The 23,371-nt window shown below is 37.3% G+C and overlaps 1 protein-coding gene and 1 long non-coding RNA gene across 10 annotated transcripts in view; one reads left to right on the top strand and one right to left on the bottom strand.

Moving 5' to 3' along the window:
• The window catches only part of DACH1 (dachshund family transcription factor 1), a 464,038-nt gene that overhangs the window by 65,939 nt on the left and 374,728 nt on the right, over window positions 1-23,371 (top strand). The window lies entirely within an intron of this gene.
• On the bottom strand, window positions 352-14,090 carry LOC122463526. The gene is made up of 3 exons (XR_006286970.1): window positions 14,078-14,090; window positions 10,397-10,401; window positions 352-489 (listed from the first exon to the last, which is right to left on the bottom strand). It is a non-coding gene; the product is annotated as an uncharacterized LOC122463526 (long non-coding RNA).

The raw sequence follows: 23,371 nt of genomic DNA, 5'->3' as shown, positions 1-23,371 counted from the left end.
ACCTGCTACTTCAACTCATCTTCCCTCCCCCTCTCCCCAAACGGGAGAAGACCACTTTCACCCTCCTTATTCTTTGCTTCTTTAGTTTGGACATTCCCAACCCCCAAAAGAAAAAATGCCTCTTGCACACACCTCCATACAGTGGGGCTAGGCTCCCAGAGCCTATCATAGGAGACTCCAAATGCTCAAGGTTTAAACCCCGTCTGACCTGTAATGGCTCATGCCCCTGGTTGATTGGCATAATTGATGTCTATTCTGTTTGGGGGGGAAGGGAGGGGAGTCACATCTGTGATTAGTGTGTGTTGAGGAGTTGAGGAGTGACAGGAAAGCAGTAAAGAAAATGACTGTGACATTCCCCTCTGGTGTTATCTGGACCGGTGATCTGCTAGGTCACTCTAATCCTCGACTCAGGGAGCCAGCCTTACTCTGCTCTGCTGTGAGAACCCCCACTCCTGGGCTGTTCACGCACAGCCTCTAGCATGTAAGCTGCTTGGGTTGTGTAACCAAATGACACTAGCCAATATCTCCAGTCCCAGACACAACCCTAGGAACCTCAGTCTTGCAGTGTCCAGTTATGCCTGCTGCATCGCTGCAAGCTTATATGTTAAGCTGCAAGCTTAACAAAAAAATTGATATATACCAGGCTTGTTATCCCAAGGGGAGTGTCTGACATGCTTCAAACCAAACACACTGCTTCAGGTAGAATAAACAAACATATTTATTAACTACAAAGATAGATTTTAAGTGATAGGAAAAAGTCAGAGTGGCTTCCAAAAGAAAAGAAAATATAAGCACGCAGTCTAAACTCTCAACCCTATTAGATTGGGCAACATGTAGATTGAGTTTTTCTCACCCCATTGGATATTGCAGTCCTTAATATGCATGTCTGGCCCAGGTTTAAGGAACAATCTCCTCTGTTGGAGTCTTGTCTTCTTCTCAGTGTCTTGTTTGCCTGCAGCAAAGGTGAGGGCAGGAGAAGGGCCGAGTATGTGTCACTCTGTCTGTTTTATACCCTCAGTCCATGTGCTTGGGGAGCACAAGTCCAGGCATGTCTGGGGGGCATTGTTGAGTCTCTCCAAGAAAGGTTGAGCAATTCCCCTGGTGTAGCCTCATGCAGGTGAGTCATTGCATTGTAGCTCCCTTGCTGGACAATGGCTGTTGATGGGTTGTTTGACACCCTGCCCAGGCGTTGGTTACCTTCCTTGCTGTTGCCTCTGGGGAGTTAATATCTGGTTGATTCTCCAATTTACAGCATGTTTTAGTGACCGCCATACAACACAATTCTCATAACTTCATATGCATTAATGATACACATATATGGATAGAGAAATAACTTTCAGCAGATTATAACCTTTCCCCTGATACCTTACAAGGCATGCTTTATATGTAAGATCATGATTATATGAAAATGAGGAATATGGAGGTTACAGTACACTCCCCCCAGGTATAGAATATCACAATGACATCATAATTGTTGCTGGCTGTGTGGATTCTGACCACCTTGGCATTGGGAACATTTGCACCAGCCATTGCATTTGGCACTAATAATCTTACTAGATCAGGGACTGACCGACACTGCACTGGTCTCAACATGGGAGCCTCTGGCACTGACAGTTTCATCATTAGAACCAGTGCCTGTCCCCCAACGTAAGGGCGAGACTGAACAGCATAGCAAAGGGGAATCCCGACATGGCTCCAAACATCAGGAGGATGTCTCAGGAGGAGGAAAGGAGAGAGATTCCCTAACCCTGGAAGAGGGCTAAGTCCTCTGCCAAAGTAGAAGTGACATTCAGCTGCTGGCATATTCAAAGACTCTGGCACCATGTTAGGAAGTTATATTTGGGAAACAATGCCTGCTAGTTTGCCACATAAGTGTCATTCCACCCTGCAGGGTCAAGTCAGGTTCATGGCTTTTGACCTACAGGATGCATACTTCCACATAGCCATCAACCCAACCCACAGGAAGTACTTGAGGTTCATGGTGTAGTCAAATCATTACCAGTGAAAGATGCTGTCATTTGGACTTTCCACAGCATCAGGGTCTTCATGAAATGTCTTGCAGGGATAGGAGCTCAGCTGTGAAGGCCCACCTGTACTTTGGATGACTGGCTGATCGCCAGAGGCAGGGTGCAGCAGGAGGCAGCAGTGAGCCTGGAATGTGCTCAATCTCTCTTCATCTGGCTGGGCCTCCTAGTGAATTATGAAAAGTAGTTGCTCACACCTCCTCAGACAAGAGTACATAGAAGCTGTGACCCACTCCAGATCAGCAGAAGCATACCTGCCAGAGGACACGTTCCAGTGATTACAAGCACTCAAACTGCACTGATCACCACGCCCTGCTACGATAGTCTGGAGAGGACTCACAGTTTTAGGGTACATGTCAGCATGCATGTATTTAATATTGCTTGGCAGACGTTACCTACAACCCCTTCAGCACTGTCCTCAGGTCAGTCTGTTCTTCGGTCAAAGGTAAGGTCTTAGTACAACAGGATGGTCTTGGCTTAGTGACTGGAATCCACACACATGGAAAGGGATCTCCTTTTTCAGTATCTTCCCTAGCAAAGGCACTAATCATGGGACCACCTATAGATTCAAGTGACTTGGTCCCCAAAAGACGTGGGGTTACATATGAATGTCTTAGATAAGTGCTTCCCTATGTTCTATGGCTCATGGAGAATGATGAAAGGTTCATGGGGGAGCAGAAAGTGGTGAGGGTTACAATGCCCTTAGAATCTCAGGGAATTCACTCCAGTCCCAGATTGTTCCCAGAGAAGTTTCTGTCTCCTGCCTAGACAAGGTTTACTCTTATTGTTGAGAGTTCCATTGTTAAACACTATGCCTTGGACTTAGATGCTATTTCAGGTGACAAGCTTCAACTGTTCAACGGATGCAGTTGAAATTCCTCCTCCCCACCATCCTATGGGAATACTAATTGCCAGTCACCTACAGGGGGAGCCACACCAACACACACTCTAACAAAAAAGAACAGTTACTTACCCTACAGTAACTGGTTCTTTGAGATGTTATGAGTGTAGATCCCACAACCTGTCCTCCATCTCTGCTTTTCAGAGTCCTTGGCTCTCATGGGCTTTGAATTATGTGGGAATGAAGAAGAGGTTGCTGTTGCTCTGCCTTTTATATCCTCATCCCAGGGGCATGAGGAAGTGCAGGGTGCATTGAGAGGCCTCAGCAGACACTGCTATTCAAAAGATGCTGATCTCAGATACCTGAGGTTTATGAGCACCAACAGTAGGATCCACACGGCTACAACATTTTGAAGAACCACAGTTACTGTAGAGTAGCTCTTTTTAATGCATGTTAGGGTCGTTCTTTTTAACACATTAGGAAGGGGCCTGGCATTTACTTCAACCAGGAAATGAGTTAATACTACAATTTGCCTAGTGTACCTCAAGATTTTAACACATCAAAAACAAAAATACTTTTTGTTCTAGGGAAGGCAAGCCTTTAATCATTTAAATGAGCTTTAAGTGGTGCGTAGGCCTTCTGTACTGAGGCAAACTTCATATTTACTAATCATATTTTATTATGCAACTTGTGAGAAATAATTACATTTAATGAAAGGCATGGTTTCTAAACAAAATATGCAGTGTGTACAAGGGGAATCATATCTAAGTCCATATCTATGTTTTTTTATTTATTTTTTCCTCTGGAAGTATCAGTGGATTTTTAATATGTTAACAAAAAGATGGGGGAAACCCAATCAGTTGGCCTGTTCTTTGACAAGTAAAGCCAGCTTACCTGTTTTAATAGTAGCTGAAACAATCTCCAGACTAATTGTAGAGAATCTGGTACTGATTTAGAGCCCATGGGAGGCAATTCTGCTTTAAGTATGGAGCCTATTCTAGAAGAAGATTAGAGCCAATGGTCTTATCCTGTGTGCAACAACTATGTGCTGTTTCATTATCTTCTCTTCACCCTTCCCTGGGAAAATAATGTGGCTAGCAATTGGCCAACAGTTAGCAAATAACAAAAACTAACCTCTGTGTGCCAAATAATTATGGCTGTATATTTACCACTGCTGATCCAGCTGCATGATATGCCAATTGCTTTATTTAGGATAGGCTAGAAGGTGGAGTTTTGCAGACAAAAGGCCAGATCCTCTGCTGGTATAAATTGACATAGCTCTGTTGAAGTAAATGAAGCTCTGATGAGTTATAACAGCTGAGCATCTGGCCCCAAGTCCTCAGAACAATATAAGAAATATATTACTTTTCATGTTCATTGCTCAGCTTCTTTTTTTCCTTCTATAGTTGGTGGTGTTTTTGACAGGGGAAGTGGTTGTGTGTAATTTCTTCCACTTTTAATTTTTCTGTTGACTTGAATTAAAATATATCTAGCTCCAGCACTTCAGTGTTTTTAATTAGAAAATAAATAAAACTAGAGCTCTTTAGGTGAGTTTCCACAAAATCTTTTTGCTGCAGGGGAAAAAAAAACTTTTCAGTTGTTTTTCATCATATCGTCTTGTTATCTGCATGCTTAGCTTTGTATTATAACCATTACTGCAGCTTTCTTGTTAATCAAATGTGGATTATCACAAAGTCATTTACAAATCAAAGTGAGGGTGAAAGCATTTATGTATTGTAAAAGTGTGGGTTAATATTCCACTCTGTTTTCCTTTTAAATACATTTAGAAAGTGTGAATATGGTGTATGCATCAGTCTATTCTTGGAAATCATTCCGCACATATAGAAGAGCTGATTTGTATGCATGAACTCTCATTCTTGTGTTTGTGCTAGCTTTAAGTAGTCGCACAGCTTTTAATTGTGAGGTTTTAAGTTCTGCAATTAAAATTTACCCTTTCTACTGAGAGGATTGAATGATAGTTTTTCACTTACTTTAGACAGTTTAGACAAACGATAACTGAAAGTACATAAAAATGCAAGATGCACATCCTGATTCTGAGACGGTCAAGATATCTTAGCCACATTTGCTGGAAGTTTTAGTTTAAATAGTTAATGATTCTTTCTACTGTATTAAAGAGAACATACTAAGAAGTTGCAAATAGAATGTTCTTCAACCTGCTCTGAAAGCTCACCTCTTTTGAAAACCAGGACCAAAAGACCTTGAAGAGTTTACCTAATATATTTCCCTTCTTGTAAATTTATGTCAATAAAGTTCATTTCATGAAGCATCCAAAAGCCAAATATGAACAAAATACCCAAAGTGCCTCTAAGGATAATTTCATATTTATAGAACAGATACAAATTATATTATTAAAAAGTCTTCTTGAAGATGAGGTTGAATTCTCACTATACAATTTTGTAAATAAAAATTTTTTTTTAGCTTTGTTCATTATACAAATACACAGTAAAAAGGTTGTTTTTTTTTAATTGTATTAACTATATATTGTACACATGCAGAGAAAAATGGAAGTATTTCCACAAGTATGTCATGGAAATAATTTGTAGATGTTTCACCCCCCCTTTATTAGTTCATGGAGGGATTAAAGAGATGCCTCTTTCTATTACTCTGAAAGTGTATATACTTTTAAACCAATTTATAAAGTGTGGCATATGTTGTTGTTTTTTTATATTGCCACCTCATGTCTTACTCTGACCAGAAACAATATATTTTTAACTGCCAGTATCCACAGTGTTAAATATGTACTTCATGAAGTCAACAGCAAAAACTGTGAATAACGGTTGAAAAGAAATCCCCCAAATATGCCAGAATCTATTTTAATGAAAAATACATAAAGTTTTGCATAACCATTGGATTTCTATGAAGATATACATAGTCTCAAAAATTATATTATACGCTAATGATTAAAACTGGTTTAGGTCCAACATTTAATTGACTTTTTTTTCTTATGTCTCTGTGAAAAGTCTATGCAATTTTTACATCATTTTAAACAGTAGTTTCAGTGATTTTGTTCTTAAACAAAAACCCAGTATTACTGAAGTCTGTTACTAATGAGCAATCCTACAGTGACACATATGTGACAGTTTGGCTGGAAAACAAATAAATTTGAAGTTTCTAAATAGTGGTCGTGAATAAACAGAGATGTATTGTTAAAAAGAATCTTTAATGTATGTTTTATAAGAATCTTTAAATGGAAAACCATATAATTCAGTAATCTTCTTAAAGCTTACACATTCCTGGTTTTTCGTTTTTTTTTTTTGAATGAATTTGTGAAGATTTATTGAGTTGTTTGATTCATCAGTGGCAAATATCTGCTAACTTTACATATTGAGGTTTTAATTAAATATGTGATTTATTCTGGCAGAGCACTAAAAATGACATGGGTGCTGAAAGTGTGGATGACCATGCCCGTAACTCACTCCCCTCCCCCACCTAGGCCACTGTTATCTTAATGTATACAGTAATGCAATAACAGACAGTTTTGTTAGCCGTGGTTTGTAATGGATATGAGGCTTGCTATTTTTAGAAGGCTGGTAATCATCATGAACTTAACTTACATTATATGAATGATGATTTGGCATACAAATATATTGCTCACCTATCTCATAGAGTTTTTAAGATTGTGTGATATTACATACACTTAAACTGAGTCTGAATAAAGCAGAATTAGACAAGAGGTTTTACAACAGTGGGCCTTGTACCGAAGGAACATTATCATAACATAGCTTTAGCAAAGAGGCAGTCTTGAATGGCTATGGAGATAATTAATAGGATATAGAGTCTTTCACATTCAGGTCAGTGGGTTAAATGTGGACGGGCCAATAATAGCAAAGTGCTAAATTATGCCTTTGCTGGGTGGGGAAAAACACTTGGAAAACTCCATGAGTGGCTGTTGGAGTTCCAGCAGTAACATCCTGTTTTGGGGAGGGGTTGTGGGCTCCTAAAGGGGTGTGAAGCCAATAGCTTTCCCTCCCTTTGATAATTTTAGGCCTACTGTAATGGGATTGCAACCTTCTCATCCTCCCCCTCAGGTTGTGCAAACACGTGAATGATTTACCAAATGACAGGACCATATCATGTATATTCAGTGGCTTGGTCACTATTCCTAACGGTAAGCTGATCAGCAGCTCCTGTCGAAATTGTCCCTCCTGCTTCTAGTTTCAGGATGAAAGCCAAGGATTGAATGGGTGATCAATCAAGGTCATGGTTTCAAAATGTTGGTGACCCAGTGTAGGGAATCTTGCACTGCTACTGTCGGTGCTACACACTTTTTTCGATAGAGAACTTTTGTTTCAGGTGCTGTAGGAATGGCATTTCCTCTAACAGTGACCTAAAATGGCCTTTTAATATATAAAACAGTCATGGTTTTTGAAGTCCAGTATATCAGAGTCTATCAAGGCTAGAAGCACATGCCGAATTTTGTTGGAAGGGTGAGAGTCCCAGCTTTTCATTGAGTTCAGGAAGTTCTTGAGATATTGGAATTTTAAAAAGCAGCACTGTGGTGTATGAAAAAGCTAATTTAAGTAACTTTTTATAAGTTTCTAAATTTGTATCGGTTATATATTTCTCTCCATCTGAGGTGCATACAGTTGGATTCATGGTACAAAGGGAGCCCAGTATTATAGGCAGCAGAAGACAAAGTAATTACCAACAACAATTTTTTAAAAAGTCTCTAAACAACTTTTAAAATTTAGTTTTCTGTAAAATATGTGGTGTATTCCTAATGTATGAGAGAACATTCTGTTTCCCTCTGTAGATGTATGTATACCTATTTGCTTTTTTTAAACAAACAAACAAACAAACAGAACAAACAAACAAACAAAAACTTCTCTTGGAACTTGAGAGTACGATTCCAGATAGGTCAATTTCCATTTTAAGTCCCTTTGTTCTTGAAGGAACAGGCTTTGTGAGGGCTGTTTAAAGAGCAGGCTTATACCATTTTGGGGAATGAATAGGCTACCTGCACTGTTCAGTTTTGACCTATCTCCTACAGCCTAAGGTTACCTTTTGATAGAATATTTACATTTTATATAGAGTATTTCAAACTGATTTATTATTCTGCTGGCCCAGTATTCAAAGAAGACCAGCTTTTAATTTCCAGCTAGCTTTAATTGCTTTAAAAATGATTCTTAAATAGAATAAACTTTGGTTTGCTCTCTTCCCCTGCCATGTTGGGGAGGAGTGTATGTATTTAGGGGCGTATGTTTAGGATGGAAATACAAACAGATCAAGACTCTCAGCAGGATTAGTTCAGAGACAGGACGATGTCTTATTTCTCACACCAAAAGAAAAGCTGCTTTAAAAATGCTAATCTAATCTAAGGGTTAATGTTTATGTAGGAGTGCCAAAAACAGGCTCTACTCAGGGGATGAAAAATCAGAGATGACATTAAAGAATCTTGTAATATGAAAACTTGTAGAATGTAAAATGTTGACTATACAACTACACACATGAAAGCAGAATTCAGTGAAATCCAAGTGTGTGCTCATCTCACCAACCATTATTATGCAAGTGTGGAAAATTCTTTACTATAGGACTGAAATCAAAACTGGAATTAAAGAAATTAGGCAGAACCAGAAAAAAACAATTTGGATTAAAAATTTCAAATAGCTGATGGATGAAACATAATAATGAAATTGACATTAATTCCCAACCTGCCAAAAATGGCATTACTAATCTGCTCTTATGTACAGTATTAAATTTGTGAAAATGTTCAGTGTATTTTTTAATGTGGCTGTTGAGCAATAAAGTTGCTGTAAAGGATACCAAACTATTATCCAGCAAAAATACTACATGTGGGTTAGATTCAAGTTCCTCATTGTGCAAAAGTTAATTCATCCTCTCCCCCATCCCCCGGCAACATTATGGTGATAGTGTTGACTTTAAGGGGCATATATTCAAAGCACTTTGCAAGGATTTATAGCCAAACAACTCCCATTAATTTTAATGGAAAATGTGTGGCTAAATCAGTGTGCAGTATTTGAAAAATGTATCCTTAAGGGTATTGTCTTGCACACTTTTGTGTGCATCTAGCTATCAAAGTTTATATTTTTTCAGCTGTTGTATATAATACACATGCAAATGCAACATACATAATAGTCTTCAAAGTATTTTCAAGTGAAGGTATAAACAGATTTTTTAAATCAAAAACCCATATGTTTGCTAAAACCTAAAGACAATTCAATATAACTTGCAGTCGTTAGAGTTTCACCTTGTATATTTTATGCAAATCAAAGTTGCTGCAGGTTTTGTTTTGTGTTCTCATCTTGGATTTGTAAATAAATATATAGTAAGCCAAAACCCTCCCTGACTTGTCTTTACTTGCAAAGTCAACAATAAATAACCTTTTAAGACTAAATTCTGTTTTTCACTAAAATGTTTATAGTTAATTACCTATTGTATTCTGTATGCAATTTGTAGTATTTCTGTGTTAATCTTAGCTTTATTATTCACCAGTGCCTGTGGCACCCATGACTTATTAGGGACTTCTTCATATATGGTATAAATGTGCTTTCCCTCTGGAATGGACCTCTGTGTGGCTTGTGCTAATATATAGAGTATCTTTTCCCCTCATGGAGGAAAAAATAATTGCTCAAAATGTCGTATCATTTTATCTTGTTGCCACATATTTGTTTGCTTTTTAATTTTAATCTTGAAGAGTGCAATATTTGGGGAAATATTCTTTCAAATAACTATATGTTATCAGGACAGACAAAAATATATTACTTTTAAGGGTCATATACCAAATATTTTTTTTAAAAAAATCAAAAAGAAAAGTAGAAAATAAAGAAAACTAAATGAATGGCATAATCTAACTGGCCACTGTGGATTTGGCTCAAAGAATATTTGATTAAAAAGTAAATTTTTGTCACAAATGTATAGCCTGAATTTCAGTTGAGTTTCAAATAATAAAAGGATAGTGAAGGGGGGGTGGGAGAAGAGAAAAAAGGATAGTGAGTATTTGCTAAACGCAGACAATGTGAAAGGATTAAAATGCTTTAATCAGAAAGAAAAAAAGGCTTTGGCCACTTGATTAGGGCTGATTTCCACCATCTGCTTATACTTACTGAGGATCTAGCCCTGACTGAACACTAATTTGTGCACTTCCTAGAAATTGAAATCTCTCAGCAAGCAAATTAACAAGAGCAGGGATTCAGCAATAATGGAGCTCCTCGGCTTTTGTTTCCCTCTGACAGATGGACAGGGTGCGCTCAAATTGAATTCAGCTTTAATTGCATTGTGCCATTTAAAATTTTATCTGCTCCACAGATTTTGTTTACAGGTTTCAGGATTCCAAACCTTTGGAAATTTTTTCAGCCCTGGGTAAAATAAAGAGCACTGTAATTCGGTGTGACTAGTAGGTGTTCATTACCACTATTTGCCCTAAAGGATGGTGTGTTAAAAAAGTCAAAGCAGTGTATTTTCAGGAGTACAATTTGCTCACGGTATATACGTACATACACCCTCATATAAGTCCTACTGCAGCAGCTCTAATTTACGAGGCATCACAGACCTCAGCTATGAAGTATGTCCATCTGGAGCTATACATTTTTGAGTTTTAAAGATAAACTTTTACCAAATAAATAATATTGTAAAGTTTCTTTTTGCTTCTGTTTGATTGAAGTTGTACAGATTATGCGAGCTATTCGTTGTAGTACAGTTATGAAATACTACTAAATAATTTACTCATGTTCTAAACATTCCTGTGAGTCTTACATTGGAGATGCTTTTGTTACAAAATTGCTTGTCAATCTGTGAGCTCTTCCTCGTAAATCTGTGGCTTAGTTGGTACTAAACTGTGACTCTTCTGTTGGTGAACCAGAGATACCAGAATTTGAATCTACTGTGGCAAGATGTGATTTGTATTCCTATTTAGGTAAACATTGAACACTGTAAATTGCAGAGCAACGAAGAAAAAGAGAATCACATTTTTTGATGTACTTCTTCAAATAAATGTTTCATTTTTGTTGAACATATGTAATCGTGATTGTTGAATGATGGGTGATTCGAGAATTATGTTGCATGTTTTTACACACATACAGGAAAATTTCACACCCCCCAGAATTAGATCTCTAAAGGAGTTACCTCTATAGCTTTGTCTATATTAACACTTTTGTCGACAAAAGTTTTGTTGGTCAGGGGTGGGAGGAAAAATGTCCCTGACTGACATAACTTTCACCGACAAAAGCAGTGTGAACAACACCATGTCAGTGGGAGAGCATCTCCCACGGACATAGCTACCGCCGCTCATTGGGGGCGGTTTAATTATGCTGGGGGGGAGAGCTGTACATAGAGCAGCTACACAGGAGGCCTTACAGTGGCGTAACTGCGGCAGTATAGCTGCATTGCTGTAGTGTAGACATACCTCAGGGCCTTATTTTCCAAAGTGTGGGGCACCACAACTCTCATTGAATAGAATGGAAACTGTGGTGCTAAGCACCTCTGAAATTTAGACTCTAATGGGCTGGTATGACTCTCATTGACTTCAATAGGAGTTGGATCAGACTCTAAATGCTTAGGTTTGCTTTGGCCTTTCTTACTTACTTTTTTTTAATCTCCTGTGCAAACATTACCACTCCCCAAAATATTTGTGGTGATTTTTATGAGGTGGATTTTTGATTATCAGGAATGTTTAAAGGCATGGGGATAGGGAAGGATCAAACTCATTTTTCTTGGCATTACAGACTAAATTTAGTATCACAGGGCCTGAAATTAAGATCAGAATTGTATCCAATAAGATAAGACAATTTAGAGATAAAAATAAAAAATTCCATTTACAAAGTTTTTTATTTTGTAACATTTATGAGTGTGAGAACTGAAAATAAACTACGCACATGTCAAAACCCTGAATAACTGGACCAATAACTGCATATTTCAAAGGGAAGATTTTGTTAACTCAAGTACATATAAACCAAAACCACTTATGTGGTGGCGGTGGGATACTGAATATGATATGAAATGCTACACCGCTGGGTTACAGATTCAAATCCAGCCCAAGTCAGTAGTGATAGTCCATTTTCTAGTAGGTGTGTACTTATAAAACCCCACAGTCATAGCTTACACCCTTGTCAGGCTAAAATCACCCTGTTAGACCTAAAACATTCTCTTTTAGTAAGGGACTAGGCACATTGCTGAGGGTTACTGGGGAAGCAAGGGGTGAAACTCCACTGATGGCAGTGGCAAAACTCCCATTGACTTAAATGGGGCCAGGATTCATCCATGAACTGCACTGTCTGTGCTGTACTTTTTCTCTGGCTAACCAGAGCACTTCAGTCCTTCATTCTCCAGTGCTTTTCACACCTTTAACAAGCACTAATTTTTTTTTTTTTTTCAAGAGAGGATAATAAACACCTGGCATTTCAATCCCTGAGCATTTGTCAAGGGTTAAACTGAGTAATAAAATTGTGTTTAAAGCCTCTTCTACTTTTTCTTCATTCAGTTTGTTGTTAAAATCCAGTGTGAGGCTTTATTTTATGCTCCTTTTTGTTTGAGATCATTTGAAGAATGAATACCTTCATTTGATTTTGATCCTGTACAGCAGTATTCAGGACCACGTTTTGTAGCTCTCTTGGAGCAGGTCAGTTTTATAACAAATACAAATAATAAGTACGATTTTCTCACTGTATGAGTGTAGCACCTTGGAGCCCCAGTCATGGACCAGGACTCCAGTTTGCTAAGTGCTGTCAAACACAGAACAAAAAGACGGTCCCTGCTCATCAGAGCCTACAATCTAAATATAAGGTAAGAGACACAGATACAGACAGATAAATGGGGGAGTACAATTAAGACAATATTGGATAATAGTGATAGAGTGTGGCTTCTGCACATACTATATACTAGGTTGCATAGGATTTGATTAGGGTGACCAGATAGCAATTGTGAAAAATCGGAACGGGGGTGGGGGGTAATAGGAGCCTATATATATATATATATATATATATATATATATATATATATATAGACCCAAAAACCAGTACTGTACCTATAAAATCAGGACATCTGGTCACCCTAGATTTTGTCACCTCTTACATGGCCTCTACCAGCTGCACTTTGCATTGCAGAAAAAGGAAGCATGTTCGAGGCAGAGAGAAACTGTCTCACAGCCAAATAGATTTAATCCTCATGGATTAATCCTCAAGGGTCATCGTTGTCCAGAAGTCACTTCAACCCCAGATCAGGAAGCAGTCAGTCAATGGGACTTTTGCAGTTGACATAGGACATGATCCAGCTCTGACCAATCTGCCTACACTGCCTTAGGCAGTTACTGCTGATGGGCACCTGCAGTTAGGAAGTACATGTATCACCTCTTCCAGATCAGTGAGTTTACACTTGCAGATCTGGGGCTTTTAACTAATTCATCAGTGTGCCCCTGTCCCCTACCCTAGGGCCAGTTATGCCTGACTGCCAACACTTCTATCATCACAGGGGATCTTAGGTCAGAGGGCTTGGCACCCCATGCGGTTGGTCTAATTGTTTTTAAAATAGGAGCGATTCACCAATCTTAGGCTTTGCAGGGAGCCATGGAACTGCTGACTTTGGCCTTGGGGTCTCTATAGCTTTAATAACAATGAGACCAATTGTTTGCAGCTGACCACTAAACCGCTTCTATTGCCCACAGCCCTGACTCTGCGGTCCATTTCAGATGCAGATTTGGCATCCTGACTCTACTAGCCTTTTAGCAGTGATGTGTGTTACCTTTTAGTTTTGTTGGGTGTTAGATATATCTAGGACAGTGGTTCCCAAACTCGTTCTGCCGCTTGTGCAGGGAAAGCCCCTGGTGGGCCGGGCCGGTTTGTTTACCTGCCGCGTCCGCAGGTTCAGCCGATCGTGGCTCCCACTGGCCGCGGTTCGCTGCTCCAGGCCAATGGGAGCTGCTGGATGTGGCGGCCAGTACATCCCTCAGCCCGCGCCGCTTCCAGCAGCTCCCATTGGCCTGGAGCAGCGAACCGCGGCCACTGGGAGCTGCGATCAGCCAAACCTGCGGACGTGGCAGGTAAACAAACTGGAACGGTCTGCCAGGGGCTTTCCCTGCACAAGTGGCGGAAAAAGTTTGGGAACCACTGATCTAGGAGATAGCCTTTCCAGTAGCTGATATGCATATTTTACCAAATTATGAAAAGGAACCATCCCTCCCTGAAACCCCAGAACACTGGCTAAATCAAAGCACCCTCCAGAAAACGTGTATCACATACACAGCTACTTGCAAGTGTGCAGTAACTCTTTAGTACCAGCCGTAGTTTTGGGGCTAGTGATTTGTGGTGAATGCTCCCGTGTAATGAGTGTTTCTGCCCTTTTTTGAACTGAAGATACCTGTCTATAGATATGTGTTTGCATGTCGTCTTTGAGGTACAAGGTGTAGAATTTGCTTACTATACAGAGAATGCCTACAAGATAAAGACCTAAGTATTGTTTGGAAATTATACTATTTCTAATTGAAGTTTTATTTAAAAAGGGAAAAACAATGATCTGCTTCAGGAGTTATTTTGGGGGAAGTTCTAAGTGTTGCACAGGAAGTCAGACTAGATGATCATAATGGGCCCCTTCTGACCTTTGGAATGTCTGAATCTATTAAAAGTATTAACTCCCTCAGTTAATGTGGATATGTTTTTAAAAAATTCTGGCTAATAACTCCAAATGCTGATACTTCTTTTGGTCTTTTTAAGGTATGGAAACATAGTGATCATAGTAAATAGAGTTACTTGGTACCTGCTTTGTAGCACTTTTAAAAAAATTTTATTTTTAAACAATTATGAGATTTAGTAAGTTTTTATATATTTTTTTTAAGCAATAGTGTTAAACTACTAAACCCTTTGCTCTCCTCCCAAAAAAAGATTGACTCAAAGCTTGTGGCACTTTTTTAACCACAAATCTTGCCTCCTATCACGTTGCCAGACTTCGTCACTTGTAGTTAATTAAGATTTCAGACATAGAGTTGCCAATCAAAATACTAAATGTACCTCTCCCTTCTGTTTTCACAAGCAGGCACCAGGAGATTGAACACAGTAGTTGATAGCTGGTATGTGATATCTGTCTCTGGTTTATAGCCTGGTACAATAATGTCATTGCCCCATGTGGCAAATGGTGTAAGCTATTGTAAAACTGTTTGTCTATGTGATTAAGACATTGCAGCAGTGTGCAGCACCAGCCAATTACTTTTTTAATTTAATTATAGCAGGAAAAAAAAAGAGAATAGCATAATAGAAATTCTTGTCATTGGGAATATGTAAAATGTAAATTGAAGAGCCATGAAAATTTCATGCATTGGCAGGCTGATTTGTTCTTATTTTCAACTTGTTATGAAGACTGAGTTTCTTGAATGCAATAAAACAAGACATAGCAGCGTTTAGTAATTATTTAGTTCTACATTGAAATAATTATATATAGTCTGTCTTTGCCATCCACTCTGCTGTATATGAATGTAAAAATGAACACTTCAGGGCCTGTATCAATTTTGTCTTTTAGACAGTGTAAATAAAGCTGAATCTTCAACTTTCAAATTAAAACTGATAACCTTGGGCAATAAGGGCTTTTATAAAGAAGGGGGAAAAAACTTTAGTTTGCCTCAGAACAGGTTGCGTCTCTGGAATGCTTCTGGGACTAAAGAGATCAATTAAGTGTGTATAAACAAACAGTTGGAAAAAAGCTACTAAAACAACAGAGGAGAAAGCTCTCTATTGGGCTCCAGGGGCCTGGGGGAGCGAAGTTTCATTAACTGGATCTGAAGTCCTATGGCCTTCTATAAACAGGCATTAATTAAAGAATGTAAAAAATAAAGTTTCAGACCTTGCAATATGTTAATGATCATATGATTCAGGGCCTGGGAAGGAGAGGAGCAGCAGAGGTCATAAAATAAGCATGAAGCATTTAATATGAGTGCTTGGCAGGGATTTCTGCAAATTAGTTGGTTATTTGCTGGTCCAAAGCAAATTAAGGTGATTTTGCTTCACTTGCTAATTTTTTATGTGCATGCTTGGCAAAATGTTTTTCACAAATGGATGAAGGTTATTGTTAATGGCATAATGAGAAATATTAACATATTTAAATAAACCAGCATATTCTGACATAGGACACCAGCATACACTTTATTTGTCACGCATGGATACACCTCAATCTGTAGCACACTGAATTATTTTGGATAAAATTCCTAAAATAGTTCAGGCATTTACATGCAGTATGTAAACATAATATTATATCTGATTCTAATCAACATCTTAGAAACTTCTTATATCTTCATGTAAAAAGGTAGTGCTCTTAGTAAACCTTAAAGAGATACACAGAGGTTAAAATTACTGTATTAAAAGCATCCACATTTCCTGGACTATTTTATTCATAACACCTATTAAAAATTAAACAATTAAAAATTGAATTTAGTTTTCATTTGCCGTGCTGTTTGTTTTTTTGCATGCCTTTCATCTGCGGCAGTGAAATCAGACTTAGGTTCACTTTTGTTCCCAAGGAAGTTCAAGTTTTTAAGACTTTTCCATAAAACAAAACATAAAACCTGTGCATACCTTTGGCATTGGTTTTAAGTTGTGTTGTTTTCTAAAAGCACCGAGGAATGTCTAAATGTGTGCACAGTGGGCTTGGGGGGGTTCCACAAGACACAAAAATTGGGCCAAATTTAATTTGACTTTTTTCCCCTTTGTCACTTCCAGTAAAATGAAGACTGAGTTCTTATATGTTGTATTTTTGAGGCAGCACTATTAGTCAGATTATTCTGAAGAACAAAAAACAGAAGAAGAAAACAAATTAAGACACTCCATAACAAGAAGTAGAGATCAGATCACTGTTACTTCAGGGTCACAAGACTTATTTTAAGACTCTAATTTAAATTTGTTCATCTAGCACTTTTTAACTTATCATCAATTTGTATATTCTCTTACTTGGTTAACCTAATCCTGTTTTTTAAAATATAAATATTAACCTCTTATTTATTGGGTCCAGCTACTTTTCTCCTCTCTCTCTATACCATCCTACCTCAGTGCCACTAGTTAACAGAATAATAAGCAAATGTAGAACTTGAGGAAGTATTTAACATTTAAACTGTTCTCTCTGTATCTCTTTAAACTCTGTGAAGTTACAAGGTGATGTGTGGCAACTATATCTTGTAGAGGGAGGGAGTAGAAGCTACTATTGACATTGTTCTGTTACAGCAATTTTAGATGGACAAATTGCAGTTGAGAAAATTTCATGACTCGGTAAAATGAGCAATGATGACATCTGTGGATGCAGGTCTGTTCATATCTTTGCAGAGCCTTTAGGGAAATAAATATCTCGGAACATTCGGTGAAGTGAAGCTCACTCAATAAATCAACCTGACACAATAACACTTCTGGCACATGAGCTCTACTTTTCCTCAGTACCACCTACCCCTCTGTGTTCCTGTGCTACCAAATGGTGTCTCCCCACAGGCCTCTAAATCAAATCAGAGCACACAAATACAGTGAGAATTTATTGGGAATTGGTTTTGTTCGGCAAAAACATTACTTATTAGATGAACTGAAATGATAATAAATTTTGACCCTTTAAGTACTGATCAAGTTCAGGTATCTTACTGGCTAGTAAAAGGAAGCTGAGTCTTGTTTCATGCTGGATAGAAGGTACATCTATAATGAAGCCAAATCCAAACTTCAGTTTGCCAAAGTGAATATATTGGTTACCTTGAATGGGATTAACACAGAAGTCCACAACCTGTGTTAGGATGTGCTGGTTTTTTTCCCTTCTCCCTAGTCTCCAAAGTTTATAGCAGCATTATTCATAAAAACCTTCTGTTGTACTTTGGTGGTGTTTTTTTAAATCTGTATATTAAAGGGACATACCAAAGAGTAAACACTAGGATGATTGCTTATGCAGGAAGACTAAAATATAATATCTCCATATCCTAAATTAAGGTAAATAGTGTGTGCTGTACACTGATCAGACTCCCAGGAAGGGAGAAAATAGAAAAGCCAGGCCTCAATTTCCTGTGTTCAACTAGAGTTAGTTGAATCCTACAAGAAGCTGATACGTTAGTGTTTTGAATTGGAAATATTTAGAATGCCAAAATTCTTGGGACGAGGGAAGAAAAATAGAACCCACTTGAATAGTTGAAAGAGAGAGTGCATTGCATGGCTTTTAAAGGTATTGAAACTAGCTGCAATTAAGTGTCTACGTCAAAATTCCCTCCCCCAAAGGAAAAAAAAAATCTATAAAATCATAAACATTTCAAATAGAAACTGTCTACATTTGCTAAATGCGATTTTCATGAACATAAAATATTTTATATTGGGCAGAAAACATATACCAGTAGGATTTGTAGTATGTTTAGCTGTTGAGGATTTTTATACTTGCATCTGTGTTCATTATATCTGAACATCTTGGGTAGAAGTCATTGATTTAACATGTAGTTTCAGAGTTAAACCTTGTCCGCACACAAACTTGCATCAGTTTTACTACAGGCATGTTTGTATGTCTGTTAAGTTAAATGGTTGCAAGTTTGCATGGGCATGCTCTTATTTCATTTTAAGAGTGGCTTGTTTTGGTAAACTTGCACCAGTTTAACTAAATTCATGTTGAAAACAACAACAACACACCTTTAGTTAAACTGATGCAAGTTTGTGTGTAGACAAGACCTAATGTGGTAGTATTTTGCCTTCCATCTAAAAGTTTAATGTCCATTTAAGTGAATATTTAATTAATTAATCTGATTTCTTTCTAATTAGGTTGAAATTTTAATGTTTCCTGGAATGTGCACTTGCTAAGCAAGTCACTTTGTTGAACATCTATGCCCTGGGGAATGTGGAATGTCTTTTGCTTGAGGGAATTATAGCAACCTTAGATTGTTACACTGGAACATGCTGTTGGATCTCTGGTGGAAATTACAAGGGCTAGGAAGTTTATAGGGATGCTGTTAGCCCTACTGCTAGCCAATCTGAATAACATTGAATACTCCTCCCCATAAGCAATAGTTCGTTGAAGATGCAGATGCTTATAGTATCAGTAGGTTTAATGTTTTGTTTTTTAAACCTAAATCTTTTAAATCTTGAGGAGGAAATGTATTGAGGTGTCCTGTGTTTTGCTAAACATGTAAGAGTTTCACATATTTAAAAAAGGAATATTTAAATTGAGAAGAAATTGTTTATTATTGATAGCTAAGACTTTTTATGGGTAGATGATGACTCCCTATTTTATAAGAAATAGTATTAGAAATAAATGCACTAAAAACTAAACCTTGTGTCAGTGCACAGGTCTGGTAAAACAAGGGACTCATCTACACTTGAAAGTTGTACCTATTTGACTATATTTGTATAAATAAAGCTGTCTACAGCAGGTCTTTTACTAGTATAACTTTGGCAAAAAATCACATCCTTAACTGACATAATCCAAATTCATCAGTTTTATTAAAAAACATTTTAGGTGTTGTGAAAACTGATGAGTTCCTTCTGTCCCATAATACAAGAGCAAAGACATGATCAATAACATTAATGGCTGACAAATATAGAAGAAATAACAGAAAATACTACTTTACATAGGGCCAGATTGTGAACCTCTTACTTATGATGGAGAGCAGTTCCTCACACGAGCAGCTCCACTGGAACTATTTGTATGAGGAATTGCACACCAATGTGAATCAGGTGTTCAAAAATAGTGTGTTGTCAACCTGTGGAATTCCCTGATGCAGGAGGTCATTACATCAAATACAATGGCAGGGTTTTTTAAAGGGCTCGATAATTCTGTGACCATTAATAACATGAATGGTCATGTATGCTAAAATAAAGCAATCTCATGCTTCAGGGTGTAAAATCATAATGATTAGGGTTCTGGGAGGAATTTTTCCCATGTACAACATTGCACAACCGACCCTCTGTACTGTGAGTTTTTCTCTGAAGTGTTGGATTTGCTTGGGCTTAACGTCTGATACTTTACTTGATAGATTTGTGGTCTGAAATGGTATGGTGAATTCTTTGTTCATATGAATTCATGTTAATCAACCTATTGTTATATTGCCTTTATATGCTGTATTTGAGTTTTTTGTTTTATCAAAAGGGAGTAAAATGAGAGTAACAAACTAATTACATTCATTGCTTAATCAAAAATAGAAAAGATAAATTATCAGACCACAAAGTAATCTTTGCTGTCCTGATCATTCAACAGAAGTTCCTATTGGTACAACTTAATTTGCAAAGTAAGTTAGGAATTTGATTATTGACTCAGAATTGAGATAGGTACATAATTTGCACCTTATACCTTCATTACTGTTTATCTTTATCCCACTGTTCTCCTTGGGCCTTCCACACCTGGCAGAGGAAACAGTTTTTCTCCAAAGCCAGGAAGATGCCACTTTGTAAGATTTTCTACAAGAATAGTGAAGTTGTCCTTCCTTCCCATCCTCAGAAATCAAACATCAGTCCAGAAAGAGACTTCTGTCATTGTTTCTAAATCTGGGCCGCTGAACCCAGGCCAGCCCCTATCACTTTTTGAGAGATCTGAGTACGAAAGCAAACCAATCTACAGAAATGACTAGAAGGTATAGCTTCAGCTAGGAGCTCCATTTGTTTTTCTTTTACACTGGTTTAAAAAAAAAGGTCTGTTTCAAATCCTATTTGCCCCTTATCTCTGTTTGTTCAGTTGTTTTTAATATCACGTACTGAAAGAATTTCAATAGCTGTTTCACCATGAAGTCATTTGTTATCCTTCAGCAGGCCTTAGCCTGCTGAATTGTAAAGCAGCCTCGACTATTTGCATCCTCCAGATGGAGCAGCATATAAACATTCCCAGATATTTCTAGTAAGTATGAAAAAATATTGTATTTGTCCTTTCTGTGAATAAATAAGAGAATGTCAAATTTTATAGACTAATAAATTTGTATGCCGGCACTGACACTGAATCTCTCATGGCCTGCAATGTCACAGACACTGAGAAACACAATTTTTTTGTTTTCCAATGTATACTAAGTCAAATAGAGGCTCAATTAAAAAAAGCCAGGGAATTTGATTGCATTGTTTATGTCTGCCCAGTAGTCTAATTCAGTTGCAATTTACCATGAGGAAATACAATTTACATTTTTCCCAGGCTTATTGCATAAGCAATCACTCACATAACATGAAAGAGTGTATGTCAAAAAAGAACAGAAGTAATGGGTTAAAAATACATTTAACACTATAGTCTGTGTGCCTTTATACAATTATAACTTTGCTTTACAACTGTGCATTTTTAGATGCTGAAAATTTAAAATATAATATTTTTGGTTTTTATTCTTAATCATGTTGTATACCACAGAGTGCAAATCTCAGTTGCTTTTGGATAACACCATATGTTGTGGCAAGTCTGCCCACATGCAACAGTTTCAGAAATCGGTGCAATTGCACACTGTAAATTCACTTACAATAACTTGGATTAATCTTAGTGGGATTTTTATATAGGGATTTCTAAGTTGGAAACCACAGTAGAGTAACTTGTAATGCTCATATTCATTCAAATAAAGAACCTCAGCAATATCAATTTCATCCTCCTTGCATTTACCAGTTTTCACATTATGCTTTCCAGTTGCTTTCTTGATTGAATGCACAGTAATTGAAATGGACTAAAAATATATATTTAGCAAACAAGATAAAATAACTGTAGGAGATAAAAATAAGTGGATGTATGAATTGTTAGGAATTTAACTTAAATTACTATAATGACACCAGGTAAAATATTATATTTGTTTAACTGAATCCCTACTGATTTTTTTGCTGGTTTGATTTTCTAAACAAAGTTTTAATAAGTAATATATAATATTTATCTTCTTTCATTAGTGCAGTTAAAATAGGAATTAGTGTCATTCACTCACATTATCCAGCATTGATTTGATTCCTTGAAAATGAATTTTTCTGAGTGGGTTTTTAGTTGAGTGAATTGAAATATTTGAGACACAAACATTGTAAATCAATATTTGAAATGTCTTCTGAAATAGTGGTCTGTAGCAATTACAGTTTAGCAACAAAGTGGGGGCTCTTTCAGGATAAGTTACAATACTTTTTCCATCTTGTATTGCGTATGTAAGCATATTAAAGTATAGCTCTATAATTGATTCTTTTTATAACTATTTTTAATTTTTATTGATAATCAGTTAATTTTGTGTTTTATACTACATAATCTAATTATAATAATTCTTCCTTTGTGAATTCACATGAATAGAAAGAAAATGTGCTATAGATGAAAGGGTTTATGCCTGAAGGACTGTCTGTCTTTAAAGGTGCATACAGCAGGACAAAATCCTGCAGTCTTTATTAAGTCCTTAACCAGACTAAACATTCATTTATTTGAACAATTTTCCCTAAGAAAGGATTGCACTACGTGGACTCTAATCATTATAGATCATAATATTATTTTATTTTATTAAATATTATATTTTATTGCTTTTTCCATAACAAGAGAAACTTGAAGTAAACACAGTAGGAAGTATTCTTTTTTCACTATTACAACCACTATAAACTTAGTTCAGTTCCAAATTCACCATGGGCCAAATGATTCCATTCACTGTGAAACATGGAGGAAGGAAAACTGTGTGTATTTGTGGGAGGAGGGATAGCAGAGAGATCCCTAAACCTGTGGAATGGGAGAGTAGAACCTAAGTGGCATCTTTTGCTGCACCAACTCATAACAGCTGGGTAATTTGAGTGAGCTGGGGGTAGGATTGATTAGAGCAGAGGATCAGCTGATCTGCAGAGTATGTTCCCAGATCTCATTGGGACAAGTTAGGTAGAAACTAGTGTTAAAGCCTCAAGCAGAATTAACTTCCAGTTTTTGCAAGGTAGGCAACAAATGTGGGTGTCTGTCTTCTGTGAGCCATTCTGCAAATGAGACACAAGGTAGGACTGTAGGGGAGCCAATACACCATTCACAATCTAGGTATCAGACAGATTTGTCTGTGTACCTTTAATCTCTCCTGAGTTTGGAGGCTGTGCTCCGTAACATCTTTGTAAGGCTTCAAAACTGTCCCCATTAAAGGAGAATGCCACTGACAATGTGAGTTTAAACTTGTATTTTTAACCTTCTGCGCATTCCTATTGGGTACAGCCATGCAGTTTCAACTGAGTGAGGACAGTGTGCAAAATTGTGTATATATATATATAAATAGTATGGGCTGTTTTAAAATTACTCTGATTCAAGTATTTCCAGTGCGAAAACATTTTTAAAGATCCTATTGCTTTATCAGAAGCATATTGGCATGCACTTTCTAGATTTCTTTCTCTTTTATTCTTAACATGTAGCATATTTTAGCACTAAGGGTCATATGCCATCTTTGTTCTGCACACACTATTCCCAGCAAAGATAATAAGATGTTTGTGTGAAAACAAGGACAGAATATAGATCTCAGTCACTTAAAACTATCTAGGTAAGCTAGTTATTTCTGATGTGCCCATTACAGTAGGGTCTATGTAGCACCAACTCAAAAGCCTAAGTTAAAGTAACAGTAGGTTGTATGTGTTAATTTTGAAATACAGAAGAATTTTTAGCTGTTGAT

This window comes from Chelonia mydas, chromosome 1 (assembly GCF_015237465.2).
Source record: "Chelonia mydas isolate rCheMyd1 chromosome 1, rCheMyd1.pri.v2, whole genome shotgun sequence".
Taxonomy (NCBI): Eukaryota; Metazoa; Chordata; order Testudines; family Cheloniidae; genus Chelonia; species Chelonia mydas.
The sequence above is the reverse complement of the archived record's forward strand: the minus strand, read 5'-3'. Positions and strand labels throughout refer to the sequence as shown.